At 39.8% G+C, this 19,989-nt stretch overlaps 1 protein-coding gene across 4 annotated transcripts in view; it reads right to left on the bottom strand.

The window, feature by feature from the left end:
- Positions 1–19,989, bottom strand: part of DLGAP2 (DLG associated protein 2) — a 546,854-nt gene that overhangs the window by 374,415 nt on the left and 152,450 nt on the right. The window contains exon 1 of one of the 4 annotated variants that reach the window (XM_089531070.1): positions 8,425–8,477. The exons of the other annotated variants lie outside the window; for them this stretch is intronic. The gene's annotated coding sequence lies outside the window, so the exon portion shown is untranslated. Of the gene's footprint in view, positions 1–8,424; positions 8,478–19,989 lie in introns of those variants that run through there. 4 annotated transcript variants of the gene reach the window in all.

Below are 19,989 nucleotides of genomic sequence, written 5' to 3'. Positions count from 1 at the left end.
TTCAGCACTGCTTTCAGATTTTCAATCATTTGTCCAGGTTCTGCTGTGCACTTCCTAGCTTACGGCACAATTCTTCCATGTATATTACTACTGTGTTAAATAATTTGCTTGTTAAGGCTAACAATAAGCAATATATCTAGGTGTCCTTCACTTTTCTGCACATGATCGCTCATGCTAGCCCATAAGTGCTGGGTAAGCATTTCCAAGTCTCTCAGCAAAATAACCTGCAAAGAATTTCAGTTTACAGTGGCTCTCAATGGTTTCCACTGATGACAAGAAGAGATCATAGGTCAAAGTTTGCTTTCCTTTTCTAGGAATGGGGCATTTCTCACACTCATGTTTGTATATTACAATGCCCAATGAAAATTTCAAATAGTGGTAGTTCTGACAAACACACCCAAAAGCCTAAAGCTCTGGTTGCACTTTCAGGTCTTTCTGTTGCTGTATACTAGATGTGTAATAAATTCATGAAATCTGCTCTACAAAGATTGCTAGTTTCAACATCTTTTTGACACAGATTAAGAAACACTGGGGGGAATTTAGTTTCTCAGTGATACATTATTAAAGTGGGTACATTTTCATCATGAGACAGTTGGTCCCATGACAGTAAGCACATACTTGTAAAGATGTATATCCAATTTTTTTTTTTTTTGGAGTGAGGGTACTTCCATGTTTAACTAACAGTAGACACATCTTTCTCAAGACCTTTTGTTATTGAAGATCCATAGACATACAATATTTTTTCCAAAATATGGTGCTTTCTCTCATGCCATATGGCAAACTGCTTTTACATAGTAGGAAGAGTTTAAAAAGTAGTTTGTAATAAAGAATGATGACTGACTGTATGGATTGAGAATCAGACATTCCACTGAGGTTATTCAAGCCCTTGGTTATGTCTGATGAAACTGTGCAGATCCCATCCAGCATTTCTTTGGCCTAAAGTGAAGTGGGCCTTCATTGGTGCAGAAGACTGCACTGTGAAATGCAACAGAAAATTAACTTATCAGTTTAAGCAAGGTATGTGGATGAGTAGCCTTGAGTACACTTGCATAACAGTTTGCCTGCAATGATTAAGGGAGCTACTGTCTAATTCATCTTGCCAGTTATTCAACCATTGGTGCTAACTTCCTCTCTCTAATGGTATTTAGTTGCCATGTGAAAGTTCTGCATTAACAGGAAACATTTCAAGAGGAAAGGGCAAGATTGACTACAAAAGAAATAAACAGCTGTCAAAAGAAGAAGAAAAATGTGAAGAAATAGAGAAGACTAAATTCTTAATATTCTCACTATCTTCTTAGGTCCCATTTTTGTCATCAGTGAGTAAAATAAATCAGACAGAAATGTGCTTGATGTCACAGAGCCACCTAGAAGGAGCATTTCAAAGAAAGTGAATGTATTCAGTAGGAACATGGTGCTCTAAAATTCTACTCTTCCTACATAGCCAAATAAGACCATGTTTTGTGTTTTCCTGCTGGATCTTTCTCCTTGAAAATGCGCTGCATCACTGTGAAAAACTGGTCAGTCTTCCAAAATGAAATAATATTGGTTTAGAAATAAAACACATTGGTAAGAATTGAGAAAGAGAATGGGCCCCGAATACTTAGGCCTATACTCAGTGATCTCATTGCAGTAATGCAAGGCCAATGGTCCTAACAGTTGCAAACTTTCAGTATTAGCTCAAGGGTGATATCCAATACCAGTTTTGTTGCATAAGCTAACTGTGGAATTGTACTACTTCTTGTGCCATTGTTGTGAATATTTTACACAACAGTACTGTATATGCCAATGCAACTGCACTACCCATTTCCCCGCTCTACTGGTATCATGTTGAATTTGGGACCATAAAGATGAGTAAGACTAGTGGTCCATCTAACACAATATTCTCAACTGTTCACAGAAGATTGCCTGAATTCTTTCCCAGTTTCCACACCTAAAACCAGAATAAGTCATAATTTGAACTTTGGATCTATTGCATGTAAATTGTATGCTCTGTGATGGACCTTCCCTTTCTAAAGAACTGCTGTATTTTAATATGCAATTGATACAGTAATTCACCCAGAGAACATTTCTAATGGGAGGAATTTAAATGTGATAGACTTTAAAAAAAATCCTGAACACACCCCTATAAAGGCAACTCAGTGGTACAGCTGTGTCAGTTCCCCTCTTAGCAGTACGGTTCCTGTGAGAACCATGGATTTTGCCTGAACTCCCCTACAGCTGTACAGCAATATCTACAGAGGCCACCCAGTGGGACATAATAGCTCTTTCATGCAGCATCAGCACCTGATCTGTTTTATGCTACCAAACACATAGATTTAGCAAAGGGCCATTTGAAAGGATAACAGTTTCCCTGGTCAGTCATCCCACAATATGCCAGAAACCTAGACTTACTGAGCTGAGAACCTCTGAAGCACCCATGTGTAATGATCCTAAAAATCTGCATTTCTCTTTTCCAGAGACACTGAAGATCTCCTGTATCTAATCCTTCCACTACCACAATAGAGGAATAACATTTAAGTTTCTGTTTCACTTTGTAGAAACATCCACCGTGATTCCCTAGACTTTAAAAGAACATGGAATGATCATTCTGGAATTCTGTCAGTTTTTCAAATTGGGAGTTAATCAACAATGACCCACGAAATCCTTGGGAGCAGAAAATTCAGAAGGAAGTTCTAAAAAGATATCCAGGCAGTACTCATGTATAATGTCCATTTGTACAATTCTGTGTGAATTCTGTTCCATCAGAAATACGCAGGGCATTACAAGGAGGAAACTCAAAAAACAGGAACAAATGTTTAGTAGCAAATGTCTTGCCTCATGGTCTGTTCCAAATCTAGTCAATATTATTTACAGAAAGTTGCTAGTGTCACATTTTAAAAGACTTGGGTACATGTGTGTGACTGGTGGAACAAGGCCAAGGGTTGGTCAGGCAGCATAGTCAGGTGAAATCTAGCAAAAGCAGAATCTGTATTCCTATGACTAATGAACATGGTAGGCTGAGCTTATGGTGGAGTAAAGTAAGGCTGGAGTCCTGTTAGACCACTACAGTGGCATAAAAATAGTTATACCAGAGTTTGTGCTTTTTTAAAGGCCATATAAGTCTGGTCACTAGTGTAGTCAATCATTCTGCAACTCCTCCACTTCTGACTTTTGGTGAGTGTGGCACTATTTGATCAGTGAGCAATGCATGATCTCAAGAACATAGAAACCACAACCAAATCAGCTAGACAACTGTGGAAGCCATCATAACTCACCAATACAATCAATTTATGGTATACTAAAAGTATATCTTGGCCTAACCATCCAGTGAAATTGGGTGTGATAGCAGTTCCTACAACTTTGCCCACCAAGTTGGCTCAACAGAGCTTGTGGTGTCATCTACTGAGCTGTTATGACTTCTCAAGCATGGGTATGACTCATACCAGCATGGGGCCTTGGGCAAATTCTATGAGCTGCCAAGGACTCCACTTACAGCTATTCTAATAAGCAAAGCAAGCAAAGGTAGAGCCAGGGCACTGGCAGGTGCTTACGGGATCCTTTGCTCTTGGACTGTCCATCTCCTGCAAGGGATCTTAGAATTTGTAGTTCTAGTCCTACTCAAAAGCAAGTAAAAAAACTCAATTGAAAGTTTGGGAATGCCAGCTTCTGTCTGCATCCATTATCTTCCTCTCTCTGCAAGGAACATTTCTGTTACTCAGGGAGTAGCAGTTCACAATTTATGTGCCTTGAGATCTTTGAAGCATCTGAGGTGAATGCCCATTATTCAAGTTTTAAGAAAGTTTAACTGGAATGTTCACCAAAGGTCAACTTTCAAGGTGAATGGCGAGGTGCTAACTGTGCATCCATCATAGATAAGAGATGATGTGCCAACATGTGCTTCATTATCTCCCAAACAGTAGGATTTGAAATTATGTGCTAGCAATAAGCTGAAATAACTCCTCTAGTGAATGGGTGTGGGCCATGCAGTTCAAGCTGCCAACTTTCACTGTCACAATATCAATTTTACTCAGAGGCTTTGGCAACTGGCCAGAATTACCAACTTTTGTGCAACAATATGGCAGCGACTCATTCCAATTTTGTTACGCTTTGTTTTGTTTTAAAGGCTCAGGCTTTTCTGGTTGATTGGCAAGCCTAAAAGGGAATCACCCAGTCTATCTGCAGTTTATTAGTTTTAGAGACAGTAGTACTGTATGGAACTTAAGGTCACCATTTTAAGTTTTCATGTTGCACAGAAAAAAATCATACAAAGAATTTGCATGTAACTCTACTGAGAGAAGGGGAGATGACCTTCGATTTACATGCTTGACAGACAGCTTGAAAAGTTTTACCAATTGTTGCCAATGCTCTGAAAATACCCTAGCAATATTGATTACTTACAAAAACCAACTATGAACAATGTCTATTTCTTACTAGATCAGTTACTGTTCAGGTTGTCAACCCCAACTTTGTACATAGCATATCATCTGAATTGAAAATAACAGTTAGACATATTTCCAGTAACTCTACCGATACCCTAAATGACCAATGTGCTTCTTGTATATTTAGCAGGAACTGATGTAATACCAAAGCTGCAATGCTAAGCATTCTTACTTGACAGTGAGATTTACATCTGAATTACAGTGCTGACGATCATGCTGTACTTCAATTTACGACAGTTATTTAGCCATACAGAAGGCTGAATAGGTGCTCTAAATTTTACATTTAAGCTTTTGCATTTAAGCTTATGCATGTTTGTATAGAAGGTTTTGTAACAAAACTGTATTGCACTCTCCTTTACTGTTCACAACTAAACAAATGCAAATATCTGTGGTTCTGTTTGTTCAGTGCTGCAAAATGAAAAGGAAAAGCATTTTGTTGAGAGTGACAATCCTATGTGCATTTGGGACAGACAGTTAGACTGCAGTCCTATGCACACCTTTAAAATCCATTTCACTAGGGGTCCAGTGGTGTTTCTCAGACAGCATGCAAAAGATGGGTGGCGCACCATTTAGCTGCATTCCCTGCATGAAGACACATACCGTCTTACAACTCCACTTCTGCAAACCAACTTCTAGCTAATACTCACAAGCACAATACAATTACAACAGTTTTATGCTGATGGGTGTTGCTGGCCAGTATCTCTTTTCAGCAATGAGAATACATTGCTCATTGTCAAATAGAATACATTGCCATCATATTTTGTGTTCATCTATATATTTCCAATTATACAAAAATGCTTCCAATTTTTATATTATTTTTAAATGAATATTTATCAAGGTAAATCCATACTTCCCATAATAATTTCCCCAATGTTTTATACACCTTTGGATTACTTCAATTATTTGAAAAGTGTCTGCTCTTTCCTCTCAATTTCAGGCACAAAATATAAGTCGAGGGCGGTAGGACACTGCCTCATTCCAAGTGAGGCCATTGATCCATATAAGTCTGTACTGCTTACAGTGCAGATGGACTAGCAGCAGTTCTCCATGGTTTCAGGCTTTCCCACCTCAACTTGGAGATGCCAATGATCCAATGTGGTAATTTTGCATTTAATGTAAGTGTTCTATCACACGAATGCTTTATAGCCATTCTCTAAAGTACTTATTATGCACCAGCATTTCTGAACCACCATCAGATTAGAGGTGAAGTGCTCAATTTACAGTTCCATTCTATTAATATTGTTGATACCATGGATAGGTTGAATATAAATTCATCACCCATAACATACCATGGAAAAATATATCCATAGTCTAACTCTATGTAGATATAGGCAAATTTGGGTTCACTGATATCAGCAGACTTAACTACATCTAACCTAACTGCAGATGGGATCAGGTTATAAAATAATGTTATCATTATTATTCTATAAAATCTTAACTCTCTATTCCATGTGGTCCTGTGGCTTCTTCATTTATAAGATACCAAGAGATGGCATTCTGTCTGAAAGTATTATCATTCCAATTTAAACCAGATTAATCAAACTGGAGTCAAACCTGTTTTCACATGAGAGAAATATGTCTCCAATTAGAAACTAAATTTTCAGACATGACATTTGTATTTAACATTGCACTTGGTGCAAAATGCTTTGAATATATTAAAGATTCAAGGATCTTTTCCTGCAAACAGATGCAAGTTTCTGAAAATCTGGGCAGTGTGTGTTTGGATTTTTATATCATGCCTATTAAATAAGCCCATATTGGCATATGAAACAGTATTTCATATGATTTGTAATGGGTTTGGAAGATGAAAAAATTGCCACTCCTGTATCCTAGCATCTCATATATTAACTCTGTCCTCCTTCTCCATGTTAAATCAACAGCATACTTTGAAGTGTGTGATTTTCATTGGACTAGACTATTTAAGTACTGTTGGCAGTTGACTGGGAGAGGAAAAAGCCTGAAAATTTTGTCTGAAAGCTAATTTATGCAAATCAGATTATAGTTAAAATTCAATCAGACAGAGTACATAAAATGCTGCATGTCACAATTACAGTAGTGAAAAATATAAGGAAAACAGTGCCTGAATAAAATCTTATCATTCGTACCTATAGTTTCCACATAGATAAACTTAAGTAAATACAACCAAAGGTGTGTTATTTCCCATATTTGGAATAACTTCTTAAGCGTATTAAGGAGATATACTGCATACATTTTCAAAATAAGTATTTCAAACCAGCTTTGCTCAGAAAGTAAAAGGTTGAATGCCCAATAGCAGATATCTGTTTAACGTACTGATCAGCAAAAGTAATTTGGTTTGCCTTCCAGCTTTTTGAGAAACAGTATAATGCCATGCAAAATTGGCTGCTCTCAGTACCAACTGTTTGCATATAGATGTTCTGTAAACTACTTATAGCCAGCTAGTCAGAGCTGAAGGACTTTACATGCATTCTTCTGTCTGATATATGATCTTATCTGATCACTTGTTGCTAAACAAAGAACATGTAGGCTACACCATATGGATAGAAAGCAAGCTGTCTATGGATCCTATGGACACGCTACCTACAGTAGGGATGGGTGGAGGAAGGATGTCGCATTGATTAAAAATGTGGATACAAATTATGTCTGCTAATATTCCTAGACCTTCCTTCAAATGTCATATGATACATGGAAAGGTGTAAGTACAAGTGACAATGATGATGCCTTCTTCTTGGGGGAAAGGAAAAAGGTGACAAAATGAATTGGTTACTTTACATAGACACCAAATAGTTCACTAAGAGTCTACTACTGAATGAATAATTTTGTTGTATTTGTGTGTCATTGCCTAAAATCACTTACCCTTGAAAATCACATTGCATACAGAAGGCAGGAATCTAATGCCTGTTCATATGCATGCTTTTCAAGCCTTCCCTGTCACTAACAGAGAGTTGTTGCAAACTTGCCCATTGCAATAAAGAACATCAGAGGTGAACCTTAGTTTTGTCTTGTCTGTTTTATAAAAGGACAATGAATAGTTTTTTTAAAAAAAAAGAACAGTAAACTAGTGATACAAAAGACCCCTCCACTGTACTCTTTCTCAAGCAATTCTTGCACAGTATGACATCCCCTTTATAATTCATGAAGTAGCAACCTCATTATTAGTGGAATTTCAGCCATTGTCAAAATCACAGTGCTAGCATTCTTTAGACAAAATCTATTGTGGCATCATTGCAATACAACTGTAGCAACTCACTCCATCACCACCCACTTCTCTCTCTCTCGCTCTCTCTCTCTCTCACACACACACACACCTTTCATTTATTGTATTTAATGCATTTGATCAGATGTATCATCACCTGCACCCTGCATTATGGGGTCATTATCGTCATCCTCTGCATCCTGCATTACAAAGAAGAATGGTTTTCATTTCATTTTGTCAGGTACAGCTTTCAAAACTACTGCTTCCACTTCCACTGAAAGGGAATGCAGATAAAGGTCCCCATTTTTATTAAAAAGAATACCAAAAACAAGCAACACCTATGGTACAGACTTTCTGTAAAAGAAGCGTACATCTTAGCATGAGTTCTCGCTTACGAATTACATATTACATAGGCTGAACTTGTCCCTGTCCCTTTCCCCCATCCCACATCACCTGTTAAGTTCGGTACTTTTTCTTAATATGTGTCTTGCTCCAATCTGTTCCTGTGGACAAGAGATGCCAAGCAATTCAGGAAGATTGAAATAATTGTAAAATCCATTGCATTTTACTTGAAGACAGGAGGGCTCTTTGCTTGCAGGGAGGAAAGGGAAAACATGGTGCAAAGTACTGGGGGAGGGGGGGGGAGAGAGAGAGAGAGAGAGAGAGAAGCTGCTACAAATTAACGAGGGAAAGGGCTAATTAAGTTGGTACTCCTCTACTTGAGACAAACACACACACACACACACACAGCATCCTTGTGTCACAGCACAGCATAGAATGAAAGTATACACAGGAGGCAAGAGAGTAAGAATTGAGTCATCTCTGACTTACCGTATTCAAGCCTCTTGCTGTACTGCAGGCAGCATCCAGGCACAGAGCGTGAAGCCTCACACAGATCGGGAAAAATATGCAATCAATGAAGGATTCAGATTCATGGTTTTTTTAAAAACAGAAAGAGAGAGATACCAAGGCCAGAGAGACTGAACTATGTATCCTAGGAAGAACCCGGTGAGTCCCAGCTTTTCCTAGCCTGCTACACAGCTCTGCAAAACATCTACACTGCAGCAGTGTGGCAAGCATAGGATTGCAATGCATGTCCCATATATTCAAGCACAAGAGAAAACATGGTCTGGAGCTTATTCCATGTGGATAAGGGGTTTTTTTTTCCTTTTTGTTTTTTTGCTCAGGCAAAAAAAGAGGCAAGGAGAGTGGTTTCTCCCCACATAATCAAATCACCAGGGGTAGGTGGGGTGGGGGAGATGATCTGTCTTGATGACTGTGGAGCATTATTCCCCAGGATATCAATTACATAAACCAGGTGCCTCTGCCTCCTGTTTTCCAGATAAATGCCTGTAATCTCATTTCACAAATGATCCCTATGTAGAGAGGAGCCACCTATTGTGATGATATCATTTGCTCTAGTCTCCATAAATGGGCAACTTCCTACACAACGTCATGGCCACTGACGAAACAAATCTTTATAATATTTGAGTGGGCAAGGGTGGGGGTGGGGTGTGTGTGGATGGGGCCCCATCCATTTAGAGCAGCAGCAACAGCTTCTTCGAGTGCTGTGTAGCCATGAATCTGACATTGTTCGCTGAAGAGCTGCAAATGAAGAACGAGTCCTGAGAAAACTGCTTGGCACTGTTCAGGAGAGGAGAAGAGAAGTTGTGTTCCAGTTAGAGATGCTAGGAAGATACCTATCATCCAACCCCATAAACTGACATCTTTGCAGTTGTTCTGCATTTCAGAAAGCCCTGGGCAACAACTAGGCTAAAAGAAGTCCATCCACACATGGGAGATATAGTGCTTCCATCCAGCAAAAGAGCAACACTCTATCTGTTTTACCCATCTCACCACTGACAAGAAAACCCAAAAGCTTCTGCATGTAGTAAAAATGTGCACTTGCTGTGTGTGCTCTTTTTTTAATATTTTATGGATTCAAATTACAAGAAAAGAGATTCCATCTTAACAGCAGAAAGAACTTCTTTGCTGTAAGAGGTGTTCAGCAGTGGAATGGTCTGATTCGGGGGTAGGGGTGAACTCTCCATCTTTGGAATTTTTTAAACAGAGGTTAGGCAGACATCTTTCAGGGGTGCTTTAATTGTGCCTACTTGCATGGCAGGGGCTGGAGTGGATGATGAACACTGATGAGGAGAATGTACTTGTTCAGACATTCTACAATATTGGTAGCTTGGCTATGAAGCTTTATGGTTGATGGGGTGAGTTTCACATGGTCTAGTCTTGGTTTGTTGGTTTTATCATAACTCCAGTGCCGAGGAAGACACTGTTTTGTAAGTATTCTAATGGAGAAAGCAACACATCCTTGAGCCGATATTGCACGGCTGAATCTATTGTCCATTCTGTCCTCTCCAAATCTTTTGCAAAAGCAAAGGTAGTCTTGAGTGGGTGGTTAAGATGTGGGTTCAGATTCAGGTTGCATGCATTACTTATTTATTTTGTCCAAATAAAACACAGGGGAAATATCCCTTTTCCCATGACCTACCTCTGACAATATCGTCTTTTGTGCCTTTTCCTCTCCCACTGTCCCTGATTTGTTGTTGTGTGGGTTAAGAAACTGTTTCTTATGGGTCCAACCTAAGACATTTGCTCCTTGCTGCAAATGGTTCCTCCAACTTTTGCTTCACTCAAGTCAGAGTGCACACTGACACCCAATGCCAGCCAAGTGATTTTGGCAATGGAAACAGAACTTCCCAGAAACACCGCTCCTCTATCCTGGCCATAAAAACAGACTGGCACCAATTATTATCATTATTATTATTATTATTATTATTATTATTATTTCCTGACTCTCAGCATACTTGGGATGGTCTCCCTAATGATAAGGCTGGCCCTGGTATTTAAAGTTTCAGTAGTTTTGCTTCAGTTTTTCCCGTAGTTGGATTCAAAAGCTTAGATAGCAAGTATGAATGGTACTGAAGTACTGCCAAACAAACATGAAAGCGAATTGACAGTCTCACTCATTTCTATTGTTTGAAGGCTGCAACACCAGGTGATAATAATGCTAATCTGATAAATGGACAAACAGTTGATCCAGGACCTGATTTTGGATAAGCATGCCAACCTGGCTTATTTTACAGAAACCTGGTTCTGGCAGGATGAAGGTGAGGGGTTTAACCTCTTCCAGTTTTGTCCACCTGGCTTCTCTATGGAGCAGCAAGCAAAGTCTGAGGGACAAGGAGGTAGAATTGTGGTGCTCCATTGGGATTCCATCTCCCTCACTAGGTACCCCGTACCACAGGGTTTGAATGTGTGTACTTAAATGTGAGTGGGTGGGACAAAATAGGGATTTGGTTGGTGTACCACCCACCTCACTGCTCATGAAGCTCACTTCTTGAGCTGGCTGAGTTGGTCTTGGCAGTAGTGGTAGAATCCCTTCAGTTTTGGGGGACTTCAATATCTATGCCGAAACCTCTCTATTGGGAGCAGCTCAGGACTTCATATCCTCCATAACCATGGGTCTGTCACAAGTAGAATCTGGTGCCAACAAATGTTGCACTTGGGATCTAGAATTCTGTCCAAGGTAGGATGATGAAGGAATTGTCTATATAAATTTTATAGTCATGCATAACTCACTATCTGTTGGGTTTTAGATTTTCTGGAATTCAGAGTCTCTGCAGATGGCCTACCCCAGGAAGCTTATGGATCCAAGTAGATTCCTGGTGTCTCTTGGGGTGTTACCTGTTACCTCAGCAAGTGATCCTGCCAAAAGCCTGGTTGATCTGTGGAATAGAGAAATTGCCAGGGCATTGGAAATGATTGCATCTAAACATCCCCTCCCATTGAGTGGAGCCAAGTGAGCACCCTGGTTCACTAGTGAGCTGCCAGTGATGAAACAAGTGGGACAGAGACAAGAGTGATGATGTTGGAAAACTGTAGGTCCAATCAAAACACAGGCTAAGGCTCATCAGAAAGTTATGCTGCAGCAGTGAATAAATCCTTATTTCCTGCCGCCATTGCATCTGCACAGTGCCATTCAATGGAGCTGTCTCAGTGATCAAGGGCCTTTTACACTCTGCCCCACAAGAGCAGTATGGAAATCACTAAGTAGCCTGCTGTGAATAATTTGCTCTGCAATTTGTAAATCAAATCACTTTGATCTGCTCTGACTTGGACGTTGTATTTGATACAGCTCTGGTGGATGTAACCTTGGCATCTACCTGCCCGGTGTCACTGGACATGAGGATGTTGAGAAGGAGAGATGAGAGTCGCCATATGCATATGGGACTCATGGCCTCCCAGGCCTATTAAAAAAAACTAGAGGGAGACTGGATGATTGGGTAGAGGGAGTGGTCAGTGCCTCACTACAGCAAGGCAGGCTTATATTATGCCTAAAAGAGGCTGTGGTGAGGCCACTATAATTCTTCCTGCAATCCACCATATTGGAGAAACTGTCATCCAGTCTCCAAAATCCCTTTGTTGTGCAAGGTTCTAGAATGTGTGGTAGTCTCCCAGTTCCAAGGGTACCTGGAGGGCATAGTTTATCTAGATCCATTTCAATCTGACTTCAGTCCTGGCTATGAGACAGAGGCAGCTTTGATTGCCTTAGCAGATGACCTATACAGTGAATTGGACCGGGGAAATATGTCCCTGTTGGTTCTTCTTGACCTCTCACTGGTAATGCTAAATAAGATACATTTGATGAGAAATGGTGTGCTTTTGGGGGAGGGGGCTAGAAAATAACCAACCTATGTTCTAACAGGATGTTAAGAGCCAATTCCCTGACCCCTTCTAGGGCTTGCGGCAAAAGAGTGTGATTGATAGGTTTGTTCAAACTTTCACACAGCCACTGCTTCCAGCTGCAGTGGCTGTCATGGGAGGTACAGAGGTGACAGTTTTCCACACTTTAAGCTTTCAGTCACGATTACAGATGAACACATCCATTTCATGTCTGACCTGTGTCCCATTCACATGTCCTCACTCCTAGGTCTATTCCATCACATTTCTGCATTAATCTGCAGTTACTGTTGTTACCTTTGTTGCTATTTTAATCTGCAAAGAAGTTTGCATACAAATGCATATTTAAATAAGTATTAATTTTTCTTGCAAAAGGTGCATTTCAAGGGGGTGGGTTTGGAGTAAAGACCTTTATCTGAACACTCAGGAGATCCAAAGACCAGTGGAAAACTAGGTTCCAATCTGTAAATCAGCCATGGAGGCAAAGATCACAAAGATCAAGTTCCACAAACATCTCTAGGCATGGGTTGCACATTTAAGGGATAGAGCTCACAAACAATCCCAGCCAGCTTCACACCCAAGAAAGCAGGAACCCTTATAGATATATACTAGGAATGGTCAAAGTGCAGCCCATGGATCACATGCTGTCCCAAGCCCTTGCTTGTACCCTGCATATCTTCCAACTGTCCTAATTTGGCAGGGACAGTCCCACTTTTTCAGCAGTTTTTAATAATAATAAATAATAATAATGACACTCTCCGTCAAGGATGTGTTCACAGTCTGGGGGTGCTCCTTGACTCGTCGCTCCTGATGTCGAACCAGGTAAATGCGACAGCCAGGAGCGCATGTTATCAGCTTTGGCTGATACGCCAGCCGTGCCCTTTTCTGGAAGTAAGGGATCTTGAGACTGTTGTGCACGCGCTGGTAACCTCACGTCTAGACTTCTGTAATGCGCTCTACATGGGGCTACCCTCGTGCTTGGTCTGGAAACTGCAACTAGTACAGAATATGCCAGCCAGAGTAATTTCTGGAACATCCAGGAGGGACCATATTACCCCAGTTCTAAAGTCCCTCTACTGGCTGCCCATTAGCTTCTGGACCCAGTACAAGGTGTTGGTTATCACCTTTAAAGCCCTAAATGGCTTGGGTCCAAACTATCTTCAGAACCGCCTTCTCCCCTATAATCCTCCCCATGCACTCCGCTCCTGTGGGAGAGGCCTACTTCAGCCACAAACAACTAGGCTCTCGGCTACCTCCCAGAGGGCATTTTCCATTGTTGCCCCCAGACTGTGGAATGGCCTGCCGGATGAAATCCATCTACTTACATCCTTAGACAGCTTTAAAAAGGCTGTTAAGATGGATCTCTTCCAGCAGGCCTTCCCAGAATAGAGAACCCGGCCTCAGAAAAATGTCTGGGAATAAGATACTGCCACTCCCATTGATTACTTGCTGAGGGGTGTTGTTGACCTTTTGGTCAGTTTTTAACTTGTATGTTTTGTTTGTTTGTTTGTTTTTAAATTCTGCATTGGATTTAATACTTTTTTAAGGAGGGGAGGGCACCAGGGATTTTATATGTGCTGTATTTTTAACTTTGTTAGCCACCCCGATTGTTCTCAGAGGGGCGGGATACAAATAAAAATTTATTATTATTATTATTATTATTATTATTATTATTATATAATTTATTTATATTCCGCCTTTTCCCGGAGGAATGAAGGAGGATTACAATAGAAATGATAATAAAACAATTAACAATATTACAACCTAGATAAAAATACAAAATATAAAAAATAGTCACATTATACTGTCCCCATACAACCCCCACCATTACATAATAATAAAACACAACAACAGTTACAATAGTTAAACCATTAAAACAATTTAAACAAACAAAATGAAACAGGACAGCTAAGGGCGGATGTGGCTATCCTTCTTTATCATCCTCCTCTCACTCAATCACCGCCCAGATTTAAATGTCCCAGTTTCCTTCTCCTCCTCCCACTTTCCCCCTTTGTCTTCAGCTGACCATAAGTGATACAAACTGAGTTAAAATTGCAAAAGTACAGTGGACTCTTCCCATCTGGGACCCTGCATGGATGGGGAAAACTGTGGATCTTCCAGTTATTATTCAATGGGTGATTACATGTACACATCCGCATCAGTGAAATATACTATAGATAATGGGGCGGGGGGGATGACAACTAAATGTACTACAGTCAATTGGACACTCAGTATTGTAGTCAATGACCAAGTTTATCAAGCAGGGTGCTTCTTGTGACACATACATCCCTGTTCTTCATTGCTTCTGTCAGCACAGTGGACCACTGAAACTGGTCCAAAGGAGTTACCACCAAAACTTTCCTGAGGAAATCCTAACCACACTGTGCTCACAGCTCTGTCACTAAGTTTGGGTGCTTATGTTAAGACCATGGAAACCCCATCCAGAGGTTTATTCTTCAGCAATCCACTACTTGGACAGTTCATGTCCCATTGTTGACTGAGGACCAAAAATAATGAAGAAGCAGTTTAAGCCATTAAGCACAAATGTTATTGGGTTATAAACCACTTTCTGTGGTATGCAAGTTAAAACCTTTGAGATGTGCCATGAGGGAAGGAGATAAATTAGTCATTTCAACTACCTTTTCACCCAGAGCTTAGAAAAATTATATTTTTGCACTACGACACCTAACAATCCCTCAGAAACACATTGTGCCATCTAGCATGGGAATGGCTGATCCCTTGAGTCAAGGCTGTCCATATCTTGAAGCTTCGTCTGCCCACTGTAAAACATTTGTTCTCCATTTATTTTCAGGGTTATCATGATTACTAATCTGAGTCAGAGTTAAAGGTGTGGGTGGCTTGATCTTTTCTTGTTCTCCTTCTTTTGGATCACATTTAGTGTCTTCAACCTATGTGAAATTAAATAATGGTGGTGCTGAAGGTCTAGATTGTTCACTGCTAACTCCAATAGGTTAATGGAAACACTTCATCCATTTGAGAAAAAAGCTGCTGCTCCTCTTTTAAGACACTCCTCAGAATTATTTGTTTTTAAATTTCTGTTTCAGAGAAGAGTTCAGAACAGAAGGCTGCCAGTTGCATCTTCAACAGTATCTACCATATACCCATAGATTCGTTGTTGTGTGCCTTCATGATGTTTCCAATTAATTATGACTCTAAGGTGAACCTATCATGGGGTTTTCTTGGCAAGATTTGTTCAGAGGGGGGTTTCCAATGCCTTTCCTCTGAGGCTGAGATAATGTTATGTGTCCTGGGTCACATAACATTCTTTCCATGGCCAAGTGAGGATTTGAACACTGTTACCCCAGAGTTCTAGTCCAACTCCCACTTATGAATGCTGCCTATGCATAGCATGCATAGGTGGGAGTTCTGATGTATGTTAAGACTATGAGAAATCTCTATATGGGGCCTCTCCTCTACATATTACAGAGAGTGCTTTCATCTGAATACTGCCACCTTACAAAGAATGCTGCTAAGGCTGTGTATTTAAATTTGGTACCATACATAAAATTAAGAATTATATCTACAGATATGTAGATATCATAACCGAGATTATATTGAGACTATTATTACATTTGATTAAAAATTGTCATAGTAGGACTAGGGATTAGAGAAATAGCCAGGTGTGCCAGTCAGGACTGGCTCTTCCTCCTCTTTCCTGCTCACTTCTTTTCACTTGCAGCCAACATGCTCTTTTTATCACACTAGGAGAGATCTTGTGGGAAAACAGGAGTTAAACACAATTTAAAGTACATTTGAATTTAAACCAAACTTGCAAATTCAGTTAGTTTATCACACTAGGGGACTGCCCAAGTGAAATAACGTGACGTTAATCCAAACGCAAAGCAGAGAAAAATGTCACCTTTTTTACTTTTGGTTGGTTCCAAAAGTAAATAGCTGCCGGTTTTCTCTGCTTTGTGTTTGGATTAACATCGCGTTATTTTACATTAACTGCGACATTGTGTAATAAACTTTGGGCATTTCTTGGGGGGTGTTTGTTTGTTTGTTTAAATCTTAACTCTTATTTTCCAGCAGAATCTCACTAGTGTGATAAACTCCAAATAGTGGAGAGGCGCTAAATGTGTGGGTGATCCAATGGAAGATGAAACCAGCTGGGACTCTGGTAAGAACAGCTGGCCTTAGAACCTCAAGGTTATGAGGGCTCCATCACTGATACATATTATTTTAGCCTGGTCATTCATTTCTGTAGCAAACAAAGAGAAGACAAGCTCTACATGATAAAAGATGGGCAACTATAGTTTTTTGTGGGTTTTTCGGGTTATGTGGCCATGTTCTAGAAGAGTTTATTCCTGACGTTTCTCCTGCATCTGTGGCTGGCATCTTCAGAGATGCTCAACTGTTTATTAGTGTTTAAAAAGCCCAACATGTTTCAACCATCCTAGCAATAGCAGTCTTCCTCAGGGGCTTAAAACAAACATAAATACACTTGGGATATAATATATAAAGAGATAGGACAATACTTATTGAGCGGTGATACAAAAAATATTCATATAGTTGTAAACAAAGTTATATTAATCTAATTCTATATGAATATAAAGTCTTACCCCCTGTGTCTGTGGGGAATACATTCCCAGACTTATAGTGGATAGCAAGAAATAATGATAATGTTGAACACTGTATTTCTGCCAGAGGTTGACCACAGAGTCACACTGGAGTACCTCCAGATGCTACAGAGACCTTTTTTTCCATGTGTGGGTAAGTGACACTGCAGCTACTGATCCTGCATATATGGAGGTCAGGCTTACTACAACAAGAATTAACTCATCACTTTGCCAAGTGCATACATCTAGTTGTAGTCACTGGCAGATCTGATATCAGTGAGTGGGTAAGTTCACTCCAAGTTTTAGTCCAGACTTAAAGTAGCTATCCAGTTTGCTGAAATCTATACACAAAATACGCTCAAGCACCTTGTTTAGGTCCTTTAAAGGTTAAGCTAAATCCCAGAGTGGATTTGCCAGTCCACTGACATTGAAAACACAACCCCTCAGTAAAATTGAGCAGAAAATAATCCTCTAGTTCTGTTTGAGACATCTACACATCCAAACAACCCGTGATGTCAATCTATTTGAGAGCCACATTACTATTATGTTTTTTTTTAAAAAGGACAGCAGGAAAATAAACACTCTTATCCTTTACAGACTCTGTAAAACATCCATGCATATGCTGAGTGTTCTGACTTTTTTCTTTTAGTCAGAAGAGAACTGAAAACTGGTGATTTGTAAAAGGTGAAACCAGTTGATCCCTTTCACCTGTTTCCTTAGTTGCATGCAAATACTACAAATATATCAACAGTTCTCCACTAGTCTTTTAATCACAAACAACATACAATTGTCAGGTTCTCCTGAGATCTTATATCATAGGGGCAAAGCAAACCAGTGGCTAGGAGCGGTTCAGGGCTGCTGGCAAGAGCAGTTTTTATTGCTCCTTTTGCTGGCTGCTTTATGTGGCCTCAGAGCAGCTTTCAACTATGTCAAGGGGGTCATGTAAATGCCATGCCTCTGAAGTGCCTGGAAGCCACTCTATTTGGCCCATCTGTTTCGGACCTGAGTTAGTACACAAAAAAATCCCTCAGTAATATCACCACCATACCATTATCACCATCAGCTCCATTACTGCTACTGCTTTAGATCAATTTCACACTAATGCAATACTGTACTATCTATACACTGTTGTTGTTGTGTGCCTTCAAGTTGTTTCCAACTTATGGCAACCCTATCACAAGGTTTTCTGGGACATCTATATTATATTTATTATTTATTTATTTAATATCTCACCTTTCTCCCAGCATGGGATCCAAGGTAGCATTCAACATTTTAAAGACAAACACAATTAAATACATAAAATTTCTATTAAAAAGAACAAGTTAAAATGGTTTTAAAATAGCATTAAAAACATTTTTTAAAAATAAGGGGGTAGTTTTCAGGGACAACTTCCAAACATCTAGTCGTAATTACTTTAGTTGCTCTTTTACCTCATTTATCTTCCCAATGTCCTTGTTGGGACCTTTGCAAATACATGTTACTCAGATGCATAAAGCAATCTGAGATTATTTTCCTTTCTAACCCCCTCCCCCCCCCCCACACACACACAAAATTCAATAATCTAACAATTAACAGCAAACTGCAGTGACTGGTGTTTTGTTCAGAATATAAATATAACAATGGATGTTTCTGAAGACAATAAACTATAGAACAGTTTGAAACTACTGTTCTCCTATATGCAACAATATTGAACACAAAAGGAGGGAGAATGGAAGCAGGCTTTTCAATTTCATGCTCCATAAGAATTAATGGGCAAAAATAAAAGAAGAATCAATGTTCATAGAATAGAAAGTGGCTAAATCTGATGGGAATTCCCCACCAACTATTACATTCATATTAAAATAAGAATGCACAAAAATAATTAAAGTTTTCTGGGTTACAGCCAACTATGCACAATCTGACGTCCGCTTGCACAATCTTCCCTTCTTCTTTTCAGCCCTTCCTTGAATCACCCCACATCTGCTCCAGAGCATCCCAAAATGCCTCAGAACAAATGTAAGAAGGCATGGGCAGAACAAGAGGGACATATTCTGCTAACATATGTCCTTCTGTTGGAGGAAGAAACTGGTTGGATACTGTGTTTTGGCCTAAATCCTGCTATTCCTGACTAGAAAAGACCAATTGAATCAGTGTTGACTCATCATTCCCCAGTTCATTGAATGGGTCTTCTCTGACTGGAATTCCAGCCCCTCTCTGATCTGCAATTTTAAAAATTGTACTAGTTTTGGAGTTTTTAAAACTTCAGATAAATGAACAAGAATGAGTTGGAATTTGATTCTAATTCTGGTAAGTGAACACAGCAAGGGAGCCCAAATCTTCCTGTTATTGCCAAGGTTAACTTTCAGTAAATCTTCAGGGAATTGCTTTGTTCTCAAGAAACTATTTAACACCCAACGTTCAAGACAGTTTTGGGGCATGGTATAATTAGAAATCAAAGATTCTGCCAATCATTGTCTAAGTTTAGCTCATGATGGCTCAGGCTCACATCAAGAATACTAGGATAGATTCCCCCCCTAATTCATCCTAAATGTATACTAAAGGTAGGAAAACACTATACAGTATAACAGCAACCAGGCATTCACATTCAGAAAGAATGTAGGCTGGCATGCATCAAAATTAAGGCAGCTGCTGAGTTCTTAGTAATGATTTAAGCCTATGCTAAGGTTATGGCTTCATGGGATCAAATTGTTAAAGTAGACATTGTGCAATTAATTATTAATTTCACAGGAAAGGCGGTTGAAGTATTGTCCTTATAGGAAACCTGAGGAGCTGTAATACCTAAATTCAATGGCTAGTTCGAACTAGAGCAAGCCTATTGAACTAAGAGATTTTATGTACCAGTAAGTGTTGCCTCGCTATCTGGTATTAATTCAATGGGTCTACAAGAGTCTACAATACAAGGGATGTGGTGGCTTAGTGGTTAAGACGCCAGTTCTGATGATCACATTGAGGAGGGAACAAGTTTGTTTTCTGCTGCTCCAGAGAACAGGACCAGGAACAATGGATCCAAGCTGCAGGACAAGAGATTCCACCTAAACATTAGGAGGAACTTCCTGGCAGTAAGGGCTGTTGGACAGTGGAACAAACTCCCTCGGAGAGTGGTGGAGTCTCCTTCTTT

Source organism: Sceloporus occidentalis, unplaced genomic scaffold (assembly GCF_023333645.1).
Source record: "Sceloporus occidentalis isolate IW3139 unplaced genomic scaffold, rSceOcc1.0.p SCAF_6, whole genome shotgun sequence".
NCBI classification, from domain to species: Eukaryota; Metazoa; Chordata; class Lepidosauria; order Squamata; family Phrynosomatidae; genus Sceloporus; species Sceloporus occidentalis.
The sequence above is the reverse complement of the archived record's forward strand: the minus strand, read 5'-3'. Positions and strand labels throughout refer to the sequence as shown.